Source organism: Hypanus sabinus, chromosome 5 (assembly GCF_030144855.1).
Source record: "Hypanus sabinus isolate sHypSab1 chromosome 5, sHypSab1.hap1, whole genome shotgun sequence".
Taxonomy (NCBI): domain Eukaryota; kingdom Metazoa; phylum Chordata; class Chondrichthyes; order Myliobatiformes; family Dasyatidae; genus Hypanus; species Hypanus sabinus.
In genome coordinates this window covers 178,020,546-178,041,440 of record NC_082710.1, presented here as the reverse complement: position 1 = coordinate 178,041,440, position 20,895 = coordinate 178,020,546, and the positions used below count along the sequence as shown (strand labels likewise).

The window sequence follows — 20,895 nt, the reverse complement described above, 5'->3', positions numbered from 1 at the left end:
TCCATATACCTATCCAATTTTACTTTAAATGACAATACCAAACTTGCCTCTACGACTTCTACTGGAAGCTCATTCCACACAGCTACTACTCTCTGAGTAAAGAAATTCCTCCTCGTATTACCCCTAAACTTTTGCCCCCTAACTCTCAACTCATGTCCTCTTGTTTGAATCTCCCCTACTCTCAATGGAAAAAGCCTATCCATGTCAACTCTATCTATCCTCCTCATAATTTTAAATACCTCCATCAAGTCCCTGCTCAACCTTCAATGCTCCAAAGAATAGAGACCTAACTTGTTCAACCATTCTCTGTAACTTAGGTGCTGAAACCCAGGTAACATGCTAGTAAATCTTCTCTGTACTCTCTCTAATTTGTTGACATCTTTCCTATAATTCGGTGACCAGAACTGTACACAATACTCCAAATTCAGCCTTACCAATGCCTTGTACAATTTTAACATTACATCCCAACTCCTATACTCAATGCTCTGATTTATAAAGGGCAGAATACCAAAAGCTTTCTTCACCACCCTATCCACATGAGATTCTACCTTCAGGGAACTATGTACCATTACTCTTAGATCACTATGTTCTACTGCATTCTTCAACATCCTACAATTTACCATGTATGTCCTATTTTGATTATTCCTACCAAAATGTAGCACCTCACACTTATCAGCATTAAACCCCATCTGCCATCTTTCAGCTGTTACGTACTCGTGACACTTGACAGTGGAGCCCTTGTCATGTGACTGGGGTTGAAGCTGTACTGGACTTGAGGTGATGGTCTTGTGATGGTGGTGACGTCATTTTCCCGCCAGTAGAGATCATGTGACGGGTTTTTTTTACAGGTTATAAAAGGTAGACCCCACCCTGTGAGGAGGGGCAGTTCGTGGCTGGATTTGCCAGGTTGACTTCATGCCACTGCGTGTTTTAAGTGATGACGCAGTTTAGTTGAAAGATGAAGTCTTTATTTAATGCCTAAAGTTTAAGAGGTCATTGCCTGCAGGTTCTTTACGATCCTGTTAGTTCGAAATTAGTGGAGAGTAAAGATTGTGAGTTGGAAGTTAAAGATCGAGGAGAATCGCTTTCTACGGTGAAACGGGGGCGACCTTTGTTTGATCCTTATTTGGAAGGATTTCGTTGACTATCTTCGTGTTAATCCCTGGGTTTTACCAGAAAGGATTGAAGGTAGTGGAGAAGGAAAGGTCAGTGCCTTTAAGCCGTTCTGTTTCGTAAATTCTTCGTGGGAAGTTCAACGTCGGGGATCGAAGCAAGCGACGTGAAAGAGAACCTAAATCGTCTTATAAAGTCTCTCCTTTTAAATGGACTGTGAGCATATCGAACTTTTGGCAATACCACTTTAAAGAACTGTTTTTGGAATATCACTTTAAGAACTGTTTGGGCTGCTGCTCAGCAGCTGTTTCCGGTTACGGTAGTGTTTGTTTACTTTTGGGGGGTTTGTTTTCTGTGTTTAATAAACGTGTTGTTTGTTATAAAAAACCCTTTCTGAACTCATATATTTATTGTTGCCGGAATACGTAACACAGCCCACTCTTCTAACTTGCTGAAATCTCTCTGCAAGTTTTGAAAACCTACTTCATTATCCACAATGCCACCTATCTTAGTATCATCGGCATACTTACTAATCCCATTTACCACCCCATCATCCAGATCATTAATGTATATGACAAACAGCATTGGACCGAGTACAGATCCCTGAGGTACACCATTAGTTCCGGCCTCCAACCTGACAAACAGTTATCCACCACTACTCTCTGGCATCTCCCATCCAGCCACTGTTGAATCCATTTTACAACTTCAATATTAGTACCTAACAATTGAACCTTCCTAACTAACCTTCAATGTGGAACCTTGTCAAAGGCCTTACTGAAGTCCATATAGACAACATCCACTGCTTTACCCTCATCAACATTCCTAGTAACCTCTTCAAAAAATTCAATAAGATTTGTCAAACATGACCTTCCATGCACAAATCCATGTTGACTGTTCCTAATCAGACACTGTCTATCTAGATAATTATATATACCATCTCTAAGAATATTTTCCATCAATTTACCCACCACTGATGTCAAACTGGCAGGACTATAATGGCTAGGTTTATTCCTAGAACCCCTTTTAAACAATGGAACAACATCAGCAACACACCAGTCCTCTGGCACCATCCCCGTTTCTAATGACATTTGAAATATTTCTGTCAGAGCCCCTTTCTATTTCTACACTAACTTCCCTCAAGGTCCTAGGGAATATCTTGTCAGGACCTGCAGATTTTTCCACTTTTATATTCCTTAAAAGCCAGTACTTTCTCCTTCTTAATCGTTATAGTTTCCATAACTTCCCTACTTGTTTGCCTTACCTTACACAATCAAATATCCTTCTCCTTAGTGAATACCAAAGAAAATAAATTGTTCAAAATCTGCCCCATCTCTTTTGGCTCCACACATGGCTGTCCACTCTCATACTTTAAGGGACCAATTTTATCCCACACTATCCATTTGCTATTAATATAACTGTAGAGACACTTTGGATTTATTTTCACCTTACTTGCCGAAGCAACCTCGTATCTTCTTTTAGCTTTTCTAATTTCATTCTTAAGATTATTTTTACATTCTTTATATTCCTCAAGCACCTCATTTACTCCATGTTGCCTACAGTTATTTTAGATAACTCTTTTTTTCTGAACCAAGTTTTTAATATCCCTTGAAACCCATGCCTCTCTCAAACTTTTAACCCTTCCTTTCAACCTAACAGGAACATAAAGATTCTGTACCCTCAAAATTTCACCTTTAAATGACCTCCATTTCTCCATTACACCTTCCCATTAAACAAATTGTCCCAATCCACTCCTTCCAAATCCTTTCACATCTCCTCAAAGTTAGCCTTTCTCCAATCAAAAATCTCAACCCTGGGTCCAGTCCTATCCTTCTCCATATTGAAACTAATGGCATTGTGATCACTGGACACGAAGTGCTCCCCAACACATACCTCCGTCACCTCACCTATCTCATTCCCTAACAGGAGATCCAATACTGCCCCTTCTCTAGTTGGTACCTCTATGTATTGCTGCAAAAAACTATCCTGCGCACATTTTACAAACTCCAAACCATCCATCCCTTTTACAGTATGGGCTTCCCAGTCTATGTGTGGAAAATTAAAATCTCCCATAATCACAACCCTGTGCTTACTACAAATATCTGCTATCTACTTGCAAATTTGCTCCTCCAATTCTCGCTCCCCATTAGGTGGTCTATAATACACCCCTATAAGTGTTACTACACCTTTCACATTCCTCAATTCCATCCAAATAGCCTCCCTAGACAAGCCCTCTAATCTACCCTGCCAGAGTACCGCTGTAATATTTTCTCTGACAAGCAATGCAACACCTCCCCATCTTCTCCCTCCGATTCTATCACACCTGAAGCAACGAGATCCAGGAATATTTAGTTGCCAATCACACCCCTCCTGCAACCATGTTTCACTAATAGCTACATCATATTTCCAGGTATCAATCCATGCTCTAAGCTCATCCACCTTTCTTAAAATGCTCCTAGCATTAAAATAAATGCATTTAAGAAATTCTCAACCTCTTGCTCTGTTCATCTCTTAATGGTGCAAACAACTTTACTATATTCTTTTTCTTCCTTCTCCCATACATGGGTTCCTACACTCTGGTTCCCCTCCCAACTTGTATCTAGATAAAATCCACAGAGTCTCTCTAGCAAACCTACTTGCAAGATTATTTGCCCCCTCCAGTTCAGATGTAAACTGTCCCACCAGAACTGGCCCCACCTTCCCTGGAAAACTGCACAATTTTCTATAAATCTGAAGCCCTTCCTCCTTCACTATGTCTTCAGTCACATGTTTTTCTGCGCTATCTTACTATTTCTAAACCCACCTGCACATGACACTGGTAGCAATCCTGAAATCACTATCCTTGAGATCCTGTCCTTTAATTTGGTGCCTTACTCCCCAAACTCACCTTTCAGGACCTCCTCACTCTTCCTACCCACGTCAATGGTCCCTAGATGGACCACGACATCCGTCTGCCCACCCTCCCTCTTGAGAATGCTGAGAACTCAATCCAAGATATTGTGAACCTTGGCACCAAGGAAGCACAGACCAGGATTCGCGATCTCTTCCACAGAACCTCCAATCTGCCCCCCTAACTATCTAATCCCCTATGACTACTTCTCGCCTCTTTTCCCTCCTTCCCTTCTGAGATGAGTGTCCAGTCTCAGTGCCAGAGATGCAACCATTGCAACTTGTCCCTCGTAGGTCATCCTAACCAACAGTATCCTTTATCAAATGCGGGATTGAGCTTAAGAGCCGAGAGGTAATCTTGCAGCTATATAGGAACCTGGTCAGACCCCACATGGAGTACTGTGCTCATTTCTGGTTGCTTCACTACAGGAAGAATGTGGAAACCACAGAAAGGGTGCAGACGAGATTTACAAGGATGTTGCCTGGATTGGGGAGCATGCCTTATCAGAGTAGGTTGAGTGAACTCGGCCTTTTCTCCTTGGAGTAACGGAGGATGACAGGTGACTCGATAAAGGTGTACAAGATAATAAGTGGCATTGATCGTGTGACTAGTCAGTGGCTGAAAAAGCCATGGCTGAAATGGCTAGCATGAGAGGGCATAGTTTTAAAGTGCTTGGAAGCAGGTACAGAGGAAATGTCAGAGGTACATTTTTCACACAGAGATTGGTCAGTGCGTAGAATGGGCTGCCAGCAGTGGTGGCTGAGGCAGAAATGATAGAGTCTGTTAAGAGTCTCCTGGACAGGTACATGGAGTTTAGAAAAATAGAGGGCTAGGTAGTTCTCAAGTAAGGACATGTTCGGCACAGCATTGTGAACTGACGGGTCTGTATTGTGCTGTAGGTTTTCTATGTTTCTGGAATCCACAGCAGCACCTTCTGTTTCTGAATTGACTGTCCACCAAATTATAGAGCTGGTGAGGTAGGCATCCAGGTCAGTCAAATGACTGGTGACCTCTCTTGCCAGTGCCGGTCATCGACGAACGTACACAAGAAGTTTTTGAGGGGAACAGCAATGTGAAATGTTACTGGATGTGGGGTCATCAGTGTTGATAACTGGAGAGGCAATTTACAATACCTGTGCAGGAGGTGAATCAGTGAGTGCAGAGAGAAGTCAGCCTCTGTTACTTGTGTTCGAGGGAGTGCAGCTTCCTGTAGATTTCTGGATGTGCCCAAACAATGAATGAATTACTGTAGGGATAGGCACACTGAGCAAATATACATACTTTTATACTACTAGCACTGTCTCTCTCTGGTGGCTTTCATTGACAGTTACAACACCCTTCCTCCTTTAATCCCTCCACTCTGTAGCATCCAAAACAACCAAACCCCTAAATGTTGAGTTGCCAGTCCTGCCCCTCCAGAAACCAAGTCTCACTAATGGCTACAATATCATAATTACAATCTGTTGATCTCTGTCCTCAACTCGTCTGCCCTTCCTACCATACTTCTTGCATTGAAATATACGCAGCTCAGGACATTAGTCTCACCACACTCAAAGTTTTGGTTCTGAGATTTGACTGAGGTCTTAAGAATATCTGTCTCCACAACCTCTCCATTATCTATTCTTGCATTCTGGTTCTAATCATCTTGCAATTGTACTTTAAACTCCACGCCCTCCATGCTAGTAAACCTTCCCACTCGGAAATTACTCCCAGTCCAGTTCAGGTGCAATTTGTTCCTTCTGTATAGGTCCTACGTTCCTTGGAAGAGCAGCTAATGATCCAGAGATCTGACTTTTACACCAACTCCTCAGCCACATGTTAAACAGTATAATCTTTAATTTTTGGCCTTTGGCCTCAGTAGCACATGGCACAGGTAGCAATCATGAGATTACAACCCTGGAAGTCCTGCCCTTTACTTGGCATCTGACTCCCTGAAATCACTTTGCAGAACCATGTCACTCTTCCTACCTATGTCATTGCTACTTACATGGACCACAATCTCTGGCTGCTCACTCTCTCACTTAAGAATGCTATGGACTTGATCCAAGATATCCCGGACCATGGCAGCTGAGAGGCAACATAACATCTGAGGATCTCATTCTCGTCCACAGAATCTCCTTTCTGTTCCTCTAACTAATGAGTCCTCTATTACCACAGCTTGCCTCTTCTCCCCTCTTTCCTTCTGAGTCACAGAGCCAGAGTCAATGCCAGAGACCTGACCACTGTGACTTTCCTCTTCAAGGTCACTCTTCCCCCCACCCCCAGCAATATCCAACAGTATCCTTTTGTTGAGGGAGATGGTCACAGACAGACGCTGCACTGTCTGTTTAACCCCTTTCCCTTTCCTGACTGTCACCCAGATTCCAGTGTACCGCAGTTTGCGTGGAAGTGCAGTCATCAGGGACACTGCAGGACTCCCTGTCTTTCTACATCCCACAAGAGGGGCATTTAGCTATCCTTCCTGGTATTCCTACTGTTCTAAATTAGCAAATATACAGAAGGAAGAATCTATCTACAGCTTTTCACTTTCCCTCACTGAAACCTCTCCTTGCTGAAACCTCAGAGATCTAAAGCCTCAAAATCCCAACTCTGAATCTGCCCACTCCAGCAGTGGTCGCTGCACTTGCCCCTACTTTATTTTAATTTGTTCTTTCCAATCCATTCCCATCGCTGATTGGTCACTGGTCAAAGCTGCCACCAGTTGAGCCTTATCTACTGAAACCACATAGCTGAGTGAGCCATTTTTTATGCTTTTGATCACCGATTGGCCACTGCCCAAAAATACAACACTACATCTCTGCCATTCAATGGTTCACTGGGCAAGTTGGTCAAGACCCCATTGTAACCTTTGCTAAGCAATGGGTGTCAGGGCAATGTAGTTTGGGGTTCAATTCTGTCCTTGTTTGTAAGGAGGTTGTATATTCTCCCCTTGACCACATGGGTTTCTGCCAGGTCTCTGGATTCCTCCCACAGTACAAAGATATAGTGGTTGGTAGGTTAATTGATCACAGTGAATTGCTAATATCATTTTATTATTTTTATTCAGATACAACGTGGAATAGGCCCTTCCAGGCCTTCCAGCCACATCATCAACCAACACCCCGATTTTAATCCTTGCCTAAACACAGCAATTTATAGGGACCAGTTAACATCTCAACCAGTACATCTTTGGACAACTGGCTCATCCTGAGGAAACCCATGAGATCACGGGATAAACATACAAACTGCTTACAGGCAGCAGTGGGAATTGAACCTGGGTCGCCTGTACTGTAAAGTGTTGTGATAATCACTACACTACTGTGGCACCCTCTGATTAGGCTGGTGTTTAATAGCCTGGTTGCCGGGTGGTTCAGCTCACTCGGCTGGGACTGCAGGTTTCACGCTGTACCTCTGTGAAATAGATATGTAACACTCCTCACTGTTCACTATGCACTGGATTTTAGAGTCCTCGACAAACTTACTAAACATATAGATACGATAGGGTCTTTTAAGAGACTTTTGGATAGGTATCTGAAGCTTAAGGAAATAGGGGGCAATGGGTAAGCCTAGTAATTTATAAGGTAGGGACATGTTCGGCACAACTTTGTGGGCCGAAGGGCCTGTATTGTGCTGTAGGTTTTCTATGTTTCTATGTCACCTACATTCTCTCCAAATCATTCATATGGATGATGAAAAACACTGGACCCAGCATCGATCCCTGCAGCACCATCACTAGTCATAGGACTCCACGCCGCCAACACTGTATCCTATTCCAGATTGTATTGTATCCCATGTGATCTAACTCTGAGGAACAGGCTGCCATGAAGTACCTTGTCAAGTAGCTCACTAAAGGCCATGTAGACAACGTCCAGTGCTCTTCTATCATCCATCTTCTTCGTCCAGGCTGGGTATCTCTAATTAGTCTTTGACTTTCAAATGAATGTAGATCCTATCTCCCAGAATGCCCTCCATTAATTTACCCTCCACCACTGTTATGCTCACCATTCTCTTCTTCCCAGGTTTTTCCCTACAGTTCAGTCTCCCTCCAGCCTTCTGTGTCACACCCACGGTTTCGACAGTGCAGTAGATACGGCAGTTGCATTTGTGAATATGCATGTGTCTGCTAATTATTATTTCATTCTGATAGTATTTAACTGAATTCATTCCTTCGTAGTATTCATTGAAATGTGAACCCAGCACAGCAACGCTTCGCTGTCTGTTTGCTTTTGGCTTTGCCTGAGAAATTGGACTGTCAACTCAACTGACTCTGAGGATGGTATTAGTTGTTCTTTCTAGCTGCAGAGTAGGCTTCATTTTCCATTTGAGACTTTGTCAACGGCCCTGTTTGGCCCAGCGTTCATGTATTCTTTTCCCTTTAACATTGTTTGCATTAAAATCTGTGAACTATTGACCTGCTTCAGAGTCTCTCACTCCACTTCTGGGCCTGATCCGAAAAAGGTGACATTCTGGCCCATCACTTGTAGCAATTGATGATACACGTATCACTGAAAGGTGTCACACAATTTCTTCCTCAGCTTCCCACAATAATCAGGACCTGGGGATTTATCTCCCTTTCTGCATTTTAGGACCTGCAGCATATTTGTTTCTGTAATGTGGTAGAAAATGAGGTTAATCATCTTCTGTAACACAGGAGGAATTCTGTGCTCTGTGGAACTGGAACAGAAGAAGAGTTGAAGACAGGGGCAGAGAAATTATGACAGGGAAGGTTTAGAAGGATACGGGCCAAATGCAGGTAAATGGGTCAAGCGGTGTTCACTTTACAGTGTGTCAAATGGTTATATTGTGTCCTGTGTCAGTGTGTTCAGGAACCTCCAGCTGACCATGTGACAGGGATGTTTCCCAGCAGGTAGGGTTGGTGCCAGAATAAAATATCTGCTCCCATTCAGTCTACTATTATATCAATCTTTGCGTCTGTCTTATTTAAAGGTGGCTCATGCACAATATCAAAGGAAACAGTACAAGTTTTACCTCGATTAATGGCATCAAAGGATTCTCCCAATATGTTTTTCAATAAAAAGAGGTAATTGAACTTTTCAATCGGCAGAGCACCATCTGTCACGGACAATGATTTATCTTCATCACAGAGCCTGCAGGAGGAACGCCAGCCAGTTATAAATTGAGCATTAGCAGTTTCTATGTACTTTCACAACACAGACAGGGTTGCAGTGAAGAACGTATCCTACCTTCTCTTCTGTTGAGCTTCCTCCTGAAAGAAATAAAACACAAATCTGAATTGACTGAGACTGACCATTTGACCCCAATGGAAGAAATTGCACCCAAATTATTCCAAACTTCTGTAAGTCCCATTGACCAAACCTCACTCACATTGACACAAAGAGGGGAAATGGATACCGTAGGACATAGAATCATGGGAGACAGTACAGAGACTTCTTAATGAAAATTCTATTGTAACCAAGAGAGTGCAGATTGCAGGGAAAATTGGACAGGTAGTGCATGTTTATCTAGAGAAGATGTCAGCAATGGTTAGATTAAGGAATTTAAGGTAATCAGTAGATTTGATTGGGTGAAATGGAGAAAGTATCTCTATTTGTGTGGAGACCAAAAGTCAAAAATAAAGTGTCAAGTGGTCTTCAATGTATCCCATAAGGAACTCAGAAAAGGGAATAGGGAACTGTTTGCAACAGGCATTCTTTAAGCCAACAGCAGAGATAAATTGAAGGGAAAGGTGATAAAGATCTGGGGAACCATGGGATTTGGGCCATTGCTGATGGGTGACTGGTGGTAGGAGGCTTGTGTGGAGCAGCAAAGTTAGCAGGAGAAGATGCCCCAAATGGCCTAACCATGATAAGAAATGGGAAGTAATTTAACATTGAACAAAGCAAAATAAAATGTAAATTTCCCCCAAATGTCTCCCACCGCTACTGGAAACTGGCCAGAGATAATCAAGTTATTAATCCCAGTTAAATCTAATATATGTATGTCAAATACTGGATGACAACATTAGTCCCAAATCATTTGCACAGTCCCCCTCACAATAATAGGGGATAGGAGCAGGAAGAGACCATCAAGCCCCTCAAACATGAAACTCTGGTCATGGCTGATCTACCTCACATCCTATCTCCTCTTCTTTGCTGGGTTCCAAATGTTCTCAATTCCCTGTTTTATTTTCAAATTTTATCCACCTCTACTTTAACATCAAGCCAGTTAACCTCCCCACCTATTTTGTGTAGAGAATTCTGGAGATTCACTGCTCATGGTGAGGAGAAATTTATAAAGTCCTCTGTATTAGATGAGCAGGCGCTTCCCCTGAAATTATGTCCCTGCTTTCCAGAACCTCCCACCCATAAGAACATAACATATAGGAGCAGAAGTAGGCCATTCGGCCCATCAAGTTTTCTCTGCCATTCAATCATGGGCTGATCCACTTCATCCAGTCATCCCCACTCCCTTGCCTTCAGCCAATATTCTTTGATGCGCTGGGTAATCAAGAACCTATCTATCTCTGCCTTAAATACACCCAATGACTTGGCCTCCATGACAACTTGTGGCTACAAATTCCACAGATTTACCACCCTCTGACTAAAGTAATTTCTCCGCATCTCAGTTCTAAAGGGTCACCCTTAAATATTGAAGTCATGACTTCATGTCCTAGAATCCACTGCGATGGGAAATAACTTTGCCATAGCTAATCTGTATAGGCCTTTTAACATTCGGAATGTTTCTATGAGATCCCCCCCTCATTCTCCTGAACTCCAGGGAATACAGCCCAAGGGCCGCCAGACATTCATCATATAGTAACCTTCTCATTCCTGGAATCATTCTCGTGAATCTTCTCTGAACCCTCTCCAATATCAATATATTCTTTCTAAAATAAGGATCCCTGGATCTCCACATTGTCCAGCATAAAGGCCTGTTCTATTTTGACCTCACCCTGAACAAGGTCCTTTTCACTTGTGAATACTGAAGTAAAGTGTTCATTTAGGACCTCCCCAACCTTCTCTGCCTCCAGGCACATGTTGCCTTCTTTATCCTTTAGCGGGCCCACCTTCATTCTTCACATCCTTCTGATCTTCATTTACACATAGAACACCTTGGGTTTCTTCTTAATCCCACTTGCCAAGGCCTTCTCATGCCCCCTTTGAGCTCTCCTAGTCCCTTTCTTAAGCTCCCTCCTGGTTACCCTATATTTCTCATGAGCCCCTCCTGCTTCCTGCTTCTTATATCTAACATAAGCTTCCTTCTTCCTTTTGACGAGTTGCCTCTCTTGTTTTGTCAACCACGGTTCCCATTTCCTACCATTTTTTCCTTGCCTCAGTGGGACAAACCTATCCTGAACCCAGCACAAGTGGCCCCTAAACTTCTGCCACATTACTTCTGTGCTTTCACCCTTAAACATCTGTTTCCAATTTGCTGTTGCTAGTTCCTGCCTCATCCCTTCATAGTTAGCCCTTCCGCAGTTATACACTTTCCCATTTTGTCTGTTTTTATCCTTTTTCATAGCTATGCTGAAGCTAAGGCAGTTGTGGTCACTCTCACCAAAAAGCTCCCCCACCAAGCGGTCTGTCAGCTGACCAGGTTCATTACCCAAAACCAGATCCAGTATAGCCTCTCCTCTCGTCGGCCGGTTCACATACTGTGTCAGAAATACTTCATCTATCATCCAATTCATCTATCTCACTTGCAGTCAGAAGGTGGCAGTCAATATGAGGGAAGTGACCCATAACTACAACCCTGTATTTCCTGCACCATTATAAAACCTGTCTGCTTATCTGCTCCTCGGTGTCCCGAGGGCTATTTGAGGGCCTATAGAGTACTCCCAGCACAGTGATTGATCCCTTCTTATTTCTGACTTCCACTCACATCGACTCAGTGGACACTCCCTCTGTAGCGTCCTCCCTTTCTATAGCCGTGATACAATCCCTGACCAGTAAAGCTACTCTCCCCCCCTCCCTTTTCTACCTCCCATCCTATTCCTTCTAAAACACCTAAACTCCGGTACCTGCATCAGCTAATCCTGCCCTTCCTCCAGCCAAGTTTCAGTAGCGGCCACAACATTGTAGTTCCACGTACTGATCCATGCTCTAAGTTCATCCCCTTTATTCCTAATACCCTCTAACTGGCTACATTTATGTTCTGTCCCCTGCCTGTCCTTCCTCATCAACTCAGAACACATAGCATCATGCCTTTGTCCTTCTACCCTAATCTCTGCACTCACCTTCTGATTCTCACTCCCCTGCCAAACTAGTTTAAACTCTCCCCAACAGCTCTAGCAAACCTGCCCACCAGGATATTGGTCCCTTTCCAGTTCAGGTACAGCCTGTCCTTTTTTTAAAGTTCATACCTTCCCGAGAAGAGATCCCATTGATCAAGAAATATGAACCCCTGCCCCCTGCACCAACTCTTCAGCCACACATTCATCTGCCATAACTTACTGTTCCCACCCTCTCTGTCTCGTGGCACAGGCAGCAATCTCAAGATTACTACCCTTGAGTTCCTGCTTTTTAACTTCTTCCTTAATTCCCTACATTCCTTCTTCAGTACCTCATCCCTACTCCTATCTATGTCATTAGTCCCCATGTGGACCTCGACATCCGGCTGCTCACCCTCTCTCCTGAGAACACTGAGAACTTGATCTGAGATTTCGCAGACCCTGGCACCAGGGAGGCAGCAGACCATCCGGGATTCTTGGTCTTCCTCACAGAGTGTAGAAGAATGAGAGGGGACTTGATAGAGGTCTACAAGATTATGAGAGGCATAGATAGGGTGGATAGTCAGTACCTGTTTCACATGGCACCAAAAGCAAACACCAGAGGGTATATGTACAAAATTAAGGGAGGGAAGTTTAGGGGAGACATCAGGGGTAATTTTTTTTACACAGAGTTGTGAGTGCCTGGAATGACTTGCCAGGGATGATGGTGGAGGCTAAAACATTAGGGGTATTTAAGAGCCTCTTGGACAAGCACATGGATGAAAGAACAATAGATGGTTATGGGGTAGTGTGGGTTTAGTACTTTTTAAAAGAATTATATGGGCCGGCACAACATGGAGGGCTGAAGGGCCTGCACTGTGCTGTAGTGTTCTATGTTCTAACCTTCTATCTGTCCCCCTAACTATCGAATCCCCTATCACTACTGCTCTCCTTTTTTCCCTCCTTCCTTTCTGAGCTGATGGTCCAGTCTCAGTGCCAGAGACATGATCACTACAAATTGTCCTGGTAGCTCGTCCTCACCAACAGTATCCAAAACAGTATTCTTATTATTGATGAGAACAGCCACAGGGGTGCTCTGCTCTTTCTGTCTATACCCCTTCCCTCTCCTGACAGTCACCCAGTTACTGGATGTTGGACCCCAATGGGTTCAGGTGCAACCTATCCTTTCTGAACAGGTCATACCTCCCCCAGACGACGTCCCAATGATCCAAGAATCTGAAGCCCTGCCCCCTCACCAGTCTCTCAGCCACACATTAATATGCCTGATCATGCTATTCCTAATTAACTTATTATTATTTAATTATTTATGGTTTTATATTGCTATATTTCTACACTATTCTTGGTTGGTGCAGCTGTAATGAAACCCAATTTCCCTCGGGATCAATAAAGTATGTCTGTTTGTCTGTCTGTCTATCTGTCTGTCTTGCACTCGCTAGCACCTGGCACAGGCAGAAATCATGACATTCCTACTCTAGAGGTCCTGCTTTTCAGCTTCCTACCTAACTGCTTGAATTCTCTCTTCAGAAACTCCTCCCTTTTTCTATCTATGTCAACGGTACCAACTTGTAACAAGACTTCTGGCTGGTCACCCTCTCCCTTCAGAATACTCTGCACCTGATCCAAGACATCGCGTACCCTGGCACCTGGGAGGCAAAGCTCCATGCAGCTGTCGCTATCAGGCCGACAGAACCTCCTGTCCATTGCTCTCACTATGGAATCCCCTATGACTACCGCATTCCTCATTTTCCTCTTTCCCTTCTGCACCAGGAAACCCGACTAAGTGCCAGAGACCCGATCTCTTTGGTCATTCTCATGAACTCATTCTGGATGCATTTGAGAGGGATGACCACAGGGGTGCTCTCTACTATCTGAGCTCTCTCCCTCACTTCCCTGACCATCACTCACTTATCTAACTCCTGCAACCTCAGGGTGAAAATTATCACCTCACACCTTCTCAAAATGAGGTTTTCTTTCCCACTCACTGTTTGTTAATATTTTATTGTCTGTTCACAGCCACCTAGGCTACATCCACACTCAACCAGATAAATCCCTAACCGAAGCTTTCTCTCTTTGTTTTTACCCTCCGTCCACACTAAAACGGCATTTTCATCCCCCGAAAATGGACATTTTCAGATACGCTTTCCAGGGTGGGTATTTTTGAAAATGCTGGATTGGCCAGATCAGTGTGGATGGAAGACTTTTGAAAATGCTACCAGACAGCAGCGCGCTGTTTCATTGTTTTCTTGAACACAACCTAACAATTTCAGAACAGACGGCAACGAGACTGAAGCCAAAAGAGTTAGAAATGTACTCACCAAATACTTTGGCCCATAACTTACTGAATAAATAAGTATACTGTACTCACTTTGCCCTGTTTTCTGTCCTTGCTCGAATGAAGGTGGTTTACCTATTTATGCAAGTACTTCTCTGACGATAGATTTGTAATAGCCTAATGAAACATTGTATGGAAATACAGGATGCAAACATGTTTTATACGTTTAACAAGGGGCTTTATTAATGCAACAGAGTTAGTCAATTTTTCAATGTTTTTCATCAGCCGGGTCAATCTGTCAGTGAACTCCCTGTCGGTCGCCTCCGTACGCTCCAGTATTTGTTTTTTTTTATCTTAAGTTCTCCTGTGTGAGGACCAACAGCTGCCCGGCGTTCAAGTTTTTCCAGTCTGTAACTACACAAACATGCACTTTCACACTGAGATTCAACACCAAATATGTCGCTTATTTTCGGTAGATGTGTCCTGCACATGCATAATAGGAGGGGATTCGCCGAAATCTCCGTTTCTGTGTTGACAGAGATACTTTTAAAAATGCATAGTGTGGATGCCTATTGTTTTTATGTGAAACCGGTGTTTTCAAAATTATCCAGTCTAGTGTGAATGTAGCACTAGACACAGCTCACTCCCTTAGGTTATTACCATAGCTAGCAGGTAATTCAAGGACCAGAACAGGTCCCTGGAATGCTTCACCTGAAAAAAAACTCATTTATTCCAATAAACACACACAAAATGCTGGTGGAACACAGCAGGCCAGGCAGCATCTATAGGGAGAAGCACTGTCGACGTTTCGGGCCAAGACCCTTGGTCAGGATTTTGTATGTGTTGCTTGAATTTCCAGCATCTGCAGTTTTCCTCGTGTTTGTCATTTATTCAAATATTTGTTCTTTATAGGTGATAAGCAATTATTAATCATAGTTAAATCTCAATTTGGATTTTCAGAAAGCCTTTGACAAGGTACCAAACATGAGGCTACTAAACAAGATAAAAGCCCATGGTATTATAGGATAGTTACTCGCATGGATAGTATAGTAGCTGATGGGCAGGAGGCAAAGAGTGGGAATAAATGGGGCCTTTTCTGGTTGGCTTCCAGTGACTAGTGGTGTTCCACAGGGATCAGTGTTAGGACCACTTCTTTTCTTGTTATATGTCAATAATTTGGATGATGGAATTGATGGTTTTGTACCCAATTTTGTAAATGATACAAAGATAAGTGGAGGGTCAGATAGCGTTGAAGAAAAAGGGACTTAAGATAGTTTGGGAGAATGGGCAATGAGGTAGCAGATGAAATATGGAGTAGGGAAGTGCGCTTTTGTAGAAGAATTAAAGGCACGGGCTATTTTCTAAATGGGCAGAAAATTCAGACAAATGGAGGTGCAAATAACTTGGGAGTCCTTGTGCAGGATTCCCTAAGGGTAACTTGCAGGTTTAGTTGGTAGTAAGGGAGGCAAATGCAATCTTAGCATTCACATCCAGAGCACTGGAAAATGAAACCAAGGATGTAATGCTAAGGCATAATAAGGCATTGGTCAGATTGCACTTGGGTGTATTGTGAGCAGTTTTGGACTCCTGATCTGAGAAAATATTTGCTGGTTTTGGAGAGAGTCCAGAGAATGCTCATAGGAATTATTCCAGGAAAGAAAGAGCTTACATGTTAAGAGCATTTGATGGCTCTGGGTCTCCAGTTGCTGGAGATCAGAGGCATGAGGGGTATCTCAATGAAACCTATTGAATATTGAAAGGCCTAGATAGAGTGGACGTGGAGAGAATGTTTCCTGTTTTGGGATAGTCCAGGCAGAGCCTTGGATTAGAAGGATTTAGAACAGAGATGAGGAGAAATTTCTTTAGACAGCGGGTCGTGAATCTGTGGATTTCATTGCCACAGATGGATGTTGAGGCCAAGTTGTTGGATATATTTGTTAGTGCACAAATATATCAGTGCTGTCCCAATTCTACTCACCAGACCTGGAATAAGTGCTGTCCATTTTACCTACCATGGGATATTTCCATGATCATTTTGATAGCAGTATACATTCCACCTCAGGCCAATATCAATCAGGCTTTAGATGATCTGAGCAAAGGGATCAACTTGCACGAAACAGCGGACCATAATGGCTTCACCACCATTTTGGGGGATTTTAACCAGGCCAGTCTGACAAAAATCACTAAACAATTACCATCAACAAATCACTTGCATTACCAGATGAAACAATACACTGGACCATTGCTACACCATCATCAAGAATGCCTACTGCACTATTCCACACCCTTACTTTGGGAAGTCTGATTACCTGAATGTACTTCTACTCCCAGAGTATAGGCAGAGACTGAAGACTGCAGCACCAGCAGTGAGGACCAAGAATCTATGGACAAGAGAAGCACACGACCCCTTACAGGACTGCTTTTAATCAGTGGACTGGACTTTATTCAGGGACTCATCTTTGAATCTGGATGAGTATGCTGCAGTTGTTGCCAACTTCATTAAAATCAGTGTGGATGAGTGTGTGCCTACAAAGATTTGCTGTGTATTCCCAAACCAAAAGCCATGGATGAACCAAGAGGTATGTCATCTGCTGAAGGCTAGATCTATGGCATTCAAGTCTGGCAACACAGGTCTGTAACAGAAATCCAGGTATGATTTGCAGAGGATTATTTCAAGGGTGAAGAGACAATTTTGAATGAGGTTGGAGGTGCAATCGGATGCATGCAACTCTAGCAATGTTTGCAATACATTACTTCCTACAAAGTGAAACCCAATAGCATGAACAGCAACAACGCTTCACTACCAGATGAACTCAATGCCTATGCCCACTTTGAAATGGAGAATATAACTACTGCTGTGAAGATCCCTACTACACCTGATGACTCTGTGATCTCCGTATCGGAGGCTGATGTTAGGCTGACTTTAAAGAACCCTCGCAAGGTGAAAGGCCCTGATGGAGTACCTGATAAGGCTCTGAAAACTTGTGCCAACCAACTGGCAGGGGTATTCTAGAACATTTTCAACCTGTCACTGCTATAGGCGAAGTTCGCACTGTTATGAGTAATGAACAGACCTAATGAAAATGAGATACAGAATTAACCATCCCTACCTCCGAAAACCTCGAACTATTGCTGTTGCTATGCTGCTCATGAGAGAGAGAGATGCTACAGGTAAGAGGGAGAGAGAAACTGCTGATTTATTGTATTTTGACTCTTCCTGGATTATTTACCTTTCACTACAAGGACTTTATTTTGCTTGTTAACATTTCTCAGGAGACAGAAGGAGTGGCCTGGTTTGATGGACACGGTCATTCAGAGTTGATGGATAGCTGGGACTCCATTAGTAGGGCTAAAAGACAGATCTGGGGAGACACCCCTCAGACACACCAGTGGACACTGACTGAGTGTTGTGAACCCACAGGAAGGTGGGGGCATTGGAGACCGAATCAGGAGATCGGTCAATAAAACTCTCAGTTATGGCAGGGCCGGTGGGGACTTGTGACCAGTCCACCACAGAAGAATGGTCTAGCTGAAGGACGGAGGGGTCACAACTGAATGACCACAATAACACAACGGATTAAGAAAGCAACAGAAGGTTTGCCTGCAGCAGCTGCCTAATATCTCTCTCTCTCTCTCTCTCTCTCTCTCTCTCTCATGAACTGAACTGAACTTTATACTTTTCTATGACAATTCATTTACCCCTAGACATCGACAGAGCTTGTTTATTATTGCTTGTTATTTTTCCTATACTTTTAGGTTTACTATTGTTAACCTGTGTTATATGTATATTTGCATTAGTGGTATCGTTTTGCTTATTTTACTAATAAACGCCTTTGAATATACCAGACTCCAACAGATATTTCTTTTTCTGCTGGTCTGACACCCAGTTACGGGGTATGTAACAACACTTGCTTGAAAAAGGCAACAAGTATACCAGTGCCTAAGAAGGATAATGTGAGCTGCCTTAATGACTATCGCCCAGTAGCATTCACATCTACAGTGATGAAATGCTTTGAGAGGTTGGTCATGGCTAGACCAAACTCCTGCTTCCGCAAGGACCTGGACCCACTGCAATTTGCCTATCACATTAGGTCAATGGCAGACACAATTTCAATGGCTCTTCACATGGCCTTGGACTGCCCCGACAGTGTAGATGCCTATTATCATGATGCTGTTCATCGACTATAGCTCAGCATTTGACACAATCATTCCCACAATCTTGATTGATGGGTTGCAGACCCTGGGCCTCTATACCTCCCTCTGCAATTGGATCCTTGACCATAACTGGAAGGCCACTATCTGTGCGCATTAGTGATAATATCTTCTCCTCACTGACAATCAATGCTGGTTCTTCTCAAGGGTATGTGCTTGGCCTGCTGCTCTATTCTCTCTGCCTGTGTTTGGCTAGGCAAGGCTCAAATACGATCTATAAATTTGCTGATGACAAAACCATTGTTGGTAGAATGTCAGCTGGAGATGGGAGGGTGTACAGGAGCATGATATACCAACCAGTGGAGTGGTGTCATGTCAATGGCATTGCGCTCAGCATTGGTAAGACGAAGGAGCTCATTGTGGACATCAGGAAGGGTAAAACACATACCAATCCTCATAGAGGGATCAGAAGTGGAGTGAGTGAGCAATTTCAAGTTCCTGGCTGTCAAGATCTCTGAGGACCTAACCTGGTCTCAACATATCGATGCAGTTACAAAGAAGGTCAGACAGTGACTATACTTCATTAGGAATTTGAGGGGATTTGGTATGTCAATGAAAATACTCAAAAATTTCTGTGGGTGTGCCGTGTAGAGCATTCTGACAGATTGTATCACTGTCTGTTATGGGGGAGTGGGGGGGGCTACTGCACAGGACTGAGAGAAGCTGCAGAGGGTCATAAAGTCAGTCGGCTCCATCCCGGGTGCTAGCCTACAAAGTACATCTTCAAGGATTGATGTCTCAGTGTCTATTCTTAAGGACCTCAGCATCCAGGGCATGCCATTTTCTCATTCTTGCCATCGGGTGGGGGATGTGGGGGCCTGGGGGCTCACGCTTGGTGATTTGGGGGCAGCTTCTTCCTCTTGCCATCCAATTCCTGGGTGGACTTTGAGTCCATGAACACTGCCTCACTTTTTAAAATACATATTATTTCTATTTTTGCATGATTTTAATCTATTCAGTACACATATAATGTAATGTATTTATTTATTCTTCTATATTATGTATTGCATTGAATTGCTGCTGCTAAATTAACAGGTGAATCTGATTCTATATTTAAAGTACAGGTTGATAAGTTCTTGATCAGTCAAGGTGTCAAAGGTTACAGGGAGAAGGCGAGAGAATGGGGTTGAGAGGGAAATAAATTGCCCATGATGGAATGATGGAGCAGATTTAATGGGCTGAAAGGCCTAATTTTGCTCCTATGTCATATGGTCAAAACATACTAATTCCTCACAGCACCGTAACAGCCACACACACATTGCATTTAACTGCAGTGACTAATACAAACAGCCTGGGGATATGAAACAATCACAATCTCATTGCCAAGATCACAGCAACTCTTTCACAAGCAGTTTGGAGAAAATTTTCTGATTGAACAGATATTAAAGAGGCCACTAATTCTGGAAAACAGCATCAACTCAGCCCTGGAAATGACAGAACATTTTCCAATTTCTGAATCATTGGCAAATGCTGCATTTATTTCAGAAATGTCACCCAGCATTTTGAGACTGTATATTTTCACTGAATCAATCCGTAATGCAATTCCTCACCTTCAGAAATTTCACACGGTCTTTTTGATTCAGCTGTTTCTGTAACCTTGAGATTTCCTCCTGAATTGCATCGAATTTCTCTTGACTCACTCGAAGATTTTTCTCCATTCGATTTTGAATCCTTGCCTCTTCTTTCCTGAGATCTCGGAGTAAGTGCTGCTCTTTCTCAGTGATAATCCGATGCAGTTCAGCAAACTGGGATTTGATCTCTGACTGAAGGTTGCGTGACTGTTCCTGTCAAATGAAAGGTGAAGCTTAAAATGTTATGTTTCTGTATTGTGGATCCTTTTGACAAGGAAGGTGACCATTCAGCCCATCAGTCTTGAACATAGACTTACCAAGCACAAGAAGTCTTTCAGCCCACCTGGTTGGTGTCACCATGATCTGTAAGGAGATTGAATGTTCTCCCCATGATTCCATAAAATATTGAGTTCACGTCACCATTTCATCACAGCTGATCCAATTTGCCTCTCAGCCCCAATTTCCTGCCTTCCTAGCTCTTCATGCCCCAGCCAGTCAAGAATCTATCAACTTCTGCCTTAAATATACATAAGAACTTGGCCCACTCAACTGCCTTAGAAATGAATTCCACAGATTCACCACTCTCTGACTCAAGAAATTTGTTCTCACCTGCATTCTGAAAGGATGTCTCTCTATTCAGTGGCTGTGTCCTCTGGCCTTCCACCATAGG

The 20,895-nt window shown here is 43.2% G+C and overlaps 1 protein-coding gene across 1 annotated transcript in view; it reads right to left on the bottom strand.

Annotated features, from left to right (window-relative positions):
• The window catches only part of LOC132394671 (zinc-binding protein A33-like), a 103,171-nt gene that overhangs the window by 8,608 nt on the left and 73,668 nt on the right, over window positions 1-20,895 (bottom strand). The gene's annotated exons all lie outside the window — the stretch shown is intronic.